The sequence below is a fragment of the Schistocerca americana genome, chromosome 2 (genome assembly GCF_021461395.2).
Source record: "Schistocerca americana isolate TAMUIC-IGC-003095 chromosome 2, iqSchAmer2.1, whole genome shotgun sequence".
Taxonomy (NCBI): Eukaryota; Metazoa; Arthropoda; class Insecta; order Orthoptera; family Acrididae; genus Schistocerca; species Schistocerca americana.
The window spans coordinates 837,230,906-837,237,652 of record NC_060120.1 but is presented as its reverse complement, the minus strand read 5'-3'; the positions used below and the strand labels follow the sequence as shown (position 1 = coordinate 837,237,652).

The following is a 6,747-nucleotide window of genomic DNA, read 5'->3' as shown; positions in this document are numbered from 1 at the left end:
GGATGAACCGTTTAGAGTTTGGAAATCCGTTGCTGGGTGTTACTTGTATAATTTACAGTCAGATACTAAACTTTAAACTAATAAAAGCACTCCGTCTTCAGGTCACAAGTGGCCCATCGGGACCATCCGACCTCCGTGTCACCCTCAACTGAGGATGCGGATAGGAGGGGCGTGTAGTCAGCACTCCGCTCTCACGGTCGTTATGATGGTTTTCTTTGACCGGAGCCGCTACTATTCGGTCGAGTAGCTCTTCAGTTGGCATCACGAGGCTGAGTGCACCCCGAAAAAGGGCAACAGCGCATGGCTGCCCGGATGGTCACCCATCCAAGTGCCGGCCACGCCCGACAGCGCTTAACTTCGGTGATCTGACGGGAACCGGTGTACCCACTACGGCAAGGCCGTTGCCCTTTAAATTAATAAAGATATTGAAAATCTATTCACAACATCAGAATCGTCGTGCAAATAATGATAATGTACATGTTTCTTGTTGAGGTATCACGATTCATCTGGCTACTATTAATTTCTGTACGAACTGTGAAATGTCTGCCATTAATGTTTCACCAAGTCCGCCATCTTTGGCACTCCCGGCATGTCTCCTTCATCGACACAGCGTCAGCACGGAATTCCCAGCCACGTGGTCCCTGGACCCTGGTTAACGTTCGGCACCACGTGCCTGCCAATGAGCCACGGCCCAGCGAAAGGCCCCAGCGCGGCCACGCCAACTCCTTACTTAGAATATTTCCAGGGCCCCACATCTAGCACATTACCTCACACGCTTCCAGTCTGTTATGGAATGGCCGTTACATACATCCTAACGTTTCACTGAATATGTCCCAGCAGGCTGCATATAATCGGGTGTTGTTGGTAGGTCGTTGTAGATAGCGTCTCTCAGCTTTCCTCACAAAAAGTCTGCGGCGGTCAAATCTAGGGAACGGGCCGGCCAGGGTACATAACCTCTGTGTCCAGTCCAACGATTTGGAAACAATTCGTGAAGACATGCTGTAGTACTTCTTACTCTGTTGGTTGGACAGTCATCATTTTGGTACCACAGTTTCCTCCTAGTCTTCAGAGGAACGTCTTCTAGCATCCACCTGTCAGGAGGCGGCGATACTTGTGCGCATTCTGTTTTCCGCCTATGAAAAACGTTGCTATGACCCAATGGTTCACTATCCTACACCACAAGTTTACACTTCACGGGCGCTGACGTGGTGCTTCGTGAACTCAAGTAGGAGTTCCTCCAGCGGAGACGAGACTCTTTTCGCGGAATAATGTTGAGAAAATTTAGAGAACCGACGTTTGTAGGTGACTACAGAACAATACTGCTGCCACCGCACATTTCGCGTAAGGACCACGAAGATAAGAGAAACTGCGTCTCGTACAGGTACTTATAGTCAGTCCTTTTTCCTTCAATCTATTTGCGAGAGGCACAGGAAAGGAAATGACTTGTAGTGGTGAAGGTACCTTCTGCCATAAGCCATACAGTGGTTTGCATAGTTTGCGGAGTATGTATGTAGATGTAGATTATCAAAGTTAGAAGTGGTATTACACGATATTAGGTGGATGATTTTTGTCTGGTCTACTTATCTAAATAACACCGCAAACAATGTGATGAAGTTCGCGCACCATGCTGTTGTTTATACGAAAGTTGCAAAGCCAGAACATTACAGGAAAATGAAACGAACACCTGCATAAAAACCATGCTTGCAACATGGGCTCTCAATATCAGTTAATGTAACCTATTAAACAGCCAGAAAGATACATTATTGTTCAGCTATACTGATTTAGGTCAGTCTATGAAGAGAGAAGCAATGGCAAATCTCTAGAAGTATGCATCGAGAATGACCTGAAGTAGAACGACCACAGGAAACTACTGTAGGAGAAATCGATACCATATTGACATTCTCTGGAAGAATCAAAGGGAAATGCAGGTCACCTCCGAAAGAGATAACAGTGTTGTTCAGTTTTTCTGTTTGGACGCTTACCGTGTAAGACTACATATCTACTTATATACTCCGCTAGCCACCAAGCGGTGTGTGGCGCAGGGCATAATTCACGCCAAAATCATATTTTCCCCCCTCTGTTCCACTCGCGGAACGCGCGACGGAAAAACGACTGTCTGAATGCCTCAGTACGAGCTCTAATTTCCCTTATATTTGAATGGTGGTCATTGCACGATTTGAAATTTGGTGGTAATAATATATGCTCTACATCCTCGGCGAAGATCGGATTTCCGAATCTGGTGAGCAGCCCCTTCCGTTTAGCACATCGTCTATTTGCAAGTGTGTCCCACTTCAAATTTTCAGTGAGATTTGTAACGCTCTCGCGATTGCTAAATCTACCAGTCACGAATCTTGCCGCTCTTCTTTGGACCTTCTCAGTCTCCTGAATCAGATCCAACTGGTAGGTCCCTTACATACGAACAATATACTAAAACTGGAAGAACTAACGTATTGTAAGCAATTTCCTTTGTTGAAGGACTGTATCGCTTCAGGATTCTACCAATAAACCGCAATCTACAGTTCGCCTTGCCCGTTATTTGTGTAATCTGATCATTCCATTTGAGATCATTTCGAATAGTCACACCCAGATACTTGACGGATGTTACCGCTTCCAGAGACTGGGCATTTATTTTGTACTCGTACATTATTGGGGATTTTCGCCTAGTTATACGCTGTAGGTTACGCTAACTAATATTGAGAGATAACTGCCAGTCATTACACCACGCATTTATTTTCTGAAAATCCTTATCGATATGTTCACAACTTTCGTGTCATACTACTATCCTGTAGACTACAGCGTCATCAGCAAACAGTCTAATGCCGCTATCAATACCATCAACCAGATGGTTTATGTAAATCGTAAATAGCAGCGGACCTATTACGCTGCCCTGGGGCACACCTGATGTTACGCTTGTTTCTCTTGAAGTCTCCCCATTCAGGACGAAATACTGCTCTCTGTCAGTTAGGAAACTTTCTATCCTACCGCATATGTCATCCGATAGACCGCAGGCGAGCACTTTTTGGAGCAAGCGACAGTGCAGAACTGAGTCGAACGCCTTCAGAAAGTCGAGAAATATGGCATCAACCTGGGGGCCGGTATCTAGAGCCCGTAGTATATCATGCACAAAGAGGGCCAGCTGTGTCTCGCATGACATGACCGCTGTTCCCTAAAACCATGCTGGTTTATGCAGATGAGCCTCTTAGAGGCTAGAAAGGTCATTATGTCTCAACACAAAATATGTTCCATGATTCTACAACAAATCGACGTCAGTGAAATTGACCGGTAATTATGTGCATCCGATTTTCTACGCTTTTTATAGATTGCTGCGACCTGGGCCTTCTTCCAGTCTACCAGAAGAGATAGAGAAGACTGGAATAAGAACTGCTGGTCAGACTGCGCTTTAGCTTACTAACGCCGAAAGCGTTGAGTTTCTCATCGAACCCCAATGGCAGACAAAGCCGTCGTGCATCACGCTGAAATATGTAGAACATAAAAAGCACATATGCAACGTGGGTACGTGGAAGCATCTACCACGCTTACCGAGCAGTAGTTATGACAGGTGCTTAGGTTGTGGGCTGTTGCTGACAGAATTCTACCGCTGCACACTTCTAAAAACCTAGTGTAAGTTCGCATGTCTTGAAAAGCAGTCATAACGGAACTACTTCCAAAGTACGCTTACTGGCATACAAACTCACATAAATACAAGTTATTCTACATATGAGGTTTTTTAATGAGTCATTAACAACATAACAGCTTCATTAGCATAGCAATGGTGACGAAGCTACGCAAGACTTACTGACAAGGTTAGACCCTGCGAGCTATCTATTTCAACAAGCTTCGGTAGTCTTGTCAGGGTATATTGCTATTAGGGGCCTTAGTCTCTTTAGTATACACTTCCATTACTCGGGATACATGTCTGCTCACTTACCCTCGCGTCGTGGTGTCTGTGTATCCAATTTGTGCTTTCCATGTCGACTGCATCAATTCCTACCTTTATGTTTCCTATAGGCAAAATATAACACAATTTATAAATATGTGGGTCTGTGTCGCATCCAAGTTAATTTCTTTTAAATTTTGGCGTGCGCGCACACACACACACACACACACACACACACACACACACACACACACACACAAAAAGCAACGTACAACTTATTTTTGAGGAGGTAGCCTCTCATACTTGTTTACTGCAGCTAGAAAGACAGTTAAGAATATAGTACGACATATTTGTTGAAATAAGATTTACGAACAATGTCGGGAATAAACAGAGATATAAATATTTAACGAAACACAGGTAATCTGTTTCCTACGGGCCAATAGCAGCAGCTTCATGAAGCTCTTCTTCAATTGAAGTAATTTCATTATCATATGAATTGTTAGCTGCTTTTGATGGAAGAAGACACTAAACGTTCCACCAGTTAATCTGTATTATTCCAGAGATTGTAGTCAAATGTTGTGTGTGTGAAATCTTATGGGACTTAACTGCTAAGGTCATCAGTCCCTAAGCTTACACACTACTTAACCTAAATTATCCTAAGGACAAACACACACACCCATGCCCGAGGGAGGACTCGAACCTCCGCCGGGACCAGCCTCGCAGTCCACGGCTGCAGCGCTTTAGACCGCTCGGCTAATCCTGCGCGGCGATTGTAGTCAACATGTAACTTGTTAGAATAACATTTCCAATCTTCATCTTCAATTTTATTTTTTTCTCATGGTTCATTAGACATTCCCGTCCCTGCACGTACTGGTTTTCTAGTTACCACCTTATAATCATTTTCATCGCTATCACTGGCGTTGTCACTCTCTGATGAACCTAGATTGTCTTTCAAGTTTGTGACTGAATATTGTCCAGCAGCATATTGTTCTGGATACTGAAGTATCCTAATCAGAGGCTTTATGGTACGAGTATACTTGCATCCTCTGTATGCATTTACGAGCCTGTAGGAAGTGTAATATTATTTAAAAGCATTAGTTAATTTGATAACTGTGAAGATTACGAGTTGCGTAATGTTTAGGATACTGTTCTACAGTTCCGGGATACCTTACGCTGAGAGTACCTAAAACATTTTCAACAATGTCCACTGGTGTGTTACCAGTCATCCAGCCACCCGGTGAGTCAAACCCGATACCACACACAGTGTCAAGAGTTTTTTCAGTTTGTTTATTGAAATATGAAGCTGGTAACAAGCTGACTGTTTTTCCTCTATTTTTCTTTTGTACCTTAGTTCATCTTATTCTTGAGTAGGAGACACCATCTTTCTTATAATCAGTTACAGATTCTTCCTTAACGTTGCTGTTACCAGGGATCACCACACCACCATTATCATCATCGTAAATAGCAGCCACAGCGGCAGTGAAAGTAGTTGTTTTTGTCTTGGATTGGAAACCCACATTTACATGCTGAAATCAGCGGCCTCATGGTTGACAATCAGTTTTAAATGTTTCTCCCAACAGAGCTGAAGCTACAGCTTTTATTATGTTTCGTCGAGCTTCCAGGATCTGCTTTCTAAGATTAATGTTCTTTTCAACAGAATTTCGAAGCATGTCGCGAACTGGTCACTGACCATCTCAGCCACTCTTAAATTATTGTGTCAATTTATTTTAATACAAATGTGATTAGCGAAGGTAATACAATGTTGATCTTAAAATAAGATCTAGTTTTAACCTCATAATTTTAATTTTAAGGTTTTAAGCAAGATTATTATGATAATGTTCATTCACTATCGCGCACCCTCCTTGCGCGTGCTACTAGTGCCAGATGCTTTCCTTACCCCAAACACTGCGCTAGCTGTACATTGGTGTGGAAATACCAAATGACAACAGCCATGTTGTGATTGTTTTAATTATTATGAAAGTGATGTTTTATTCTTTCGGCTATATTTTAAGGCATCCCTGCTACAATATCTAACCCAGTAAGTATTAAGACTGTTTTGTATTCGTATAGGTACAATAATAGCTCGTTAAGAATACAAAAAATTATTCAGACTTACTGGGTTACATATTGTGGCAGAGGTGCGTTAAAGTATAGCCGATGTCTATATTCTTCATCACAGAATGATATTCATGATGTTCACTAGTTAGAACTGAAGCAATGAAGCACTCAAGATTAAGAAAAAAACGAAAAGTGGATATCTTCTTAATTATGGTATTAACTTACCCACAGAACTTCATACACCTAGCTAATCATTCTGCAGTGCAGGAGTAAAGTAGGTGATATGATTAAAAAGAGGTGATATTGGTATAAAACCGTTAGACGAACGTTGCAGTGACCGAGGCATCAATTATGCAAAAACCCAGACAGTTTGTTAGACAGACATCGAGCCAGCTAGAATCTGGATGAAAAAATGTGGAAAATAATGAAAGTGAATGACGCTAAGTTCCGTGAAAAATTAGCTGTTTCAGCAGTGTCACTGGCACAGTGAAAGCTAGGGTTAAAATGGACAAGAGTATGAAAGAGAAGAAGAAGACTATAGGAAACGATTCGAAAAAATAACTTTAAAAAGTCGAAAAATTTTATGATAAGAAAAAGAAGTTATTGAGATAGTTGTGCTGGAGGATTGGAATTCGATACTACTAAAAGGAAGACAAGCAGAACATGGAATGGTTGAAAGGAAAGAAAGACGAATCCGACTGTAGATTTTTGCACCGAATATAGTTTAATCACGGCCTACTCATCATGTTAGAAGTTGGTATACATCTAAGAGACCTGGATGCACTGGAAGCTTTGAGACTGATTATCTAATG

The 6,747-nt window shown here is 42.2% G+C and overlaps 1 pseudogene; it reads right to left on the bottom strand.

The window, feature by feature from the left end:
* Window positions 1-288: 288 nt before the first annotated feature.
* On the bottom strand, window positions 289-406 carry LOC124597436 (annotated as a pseudogene).
* Between the last annotated feature and the right edge of the window lie 6,341 nt (window positions 407-6,747).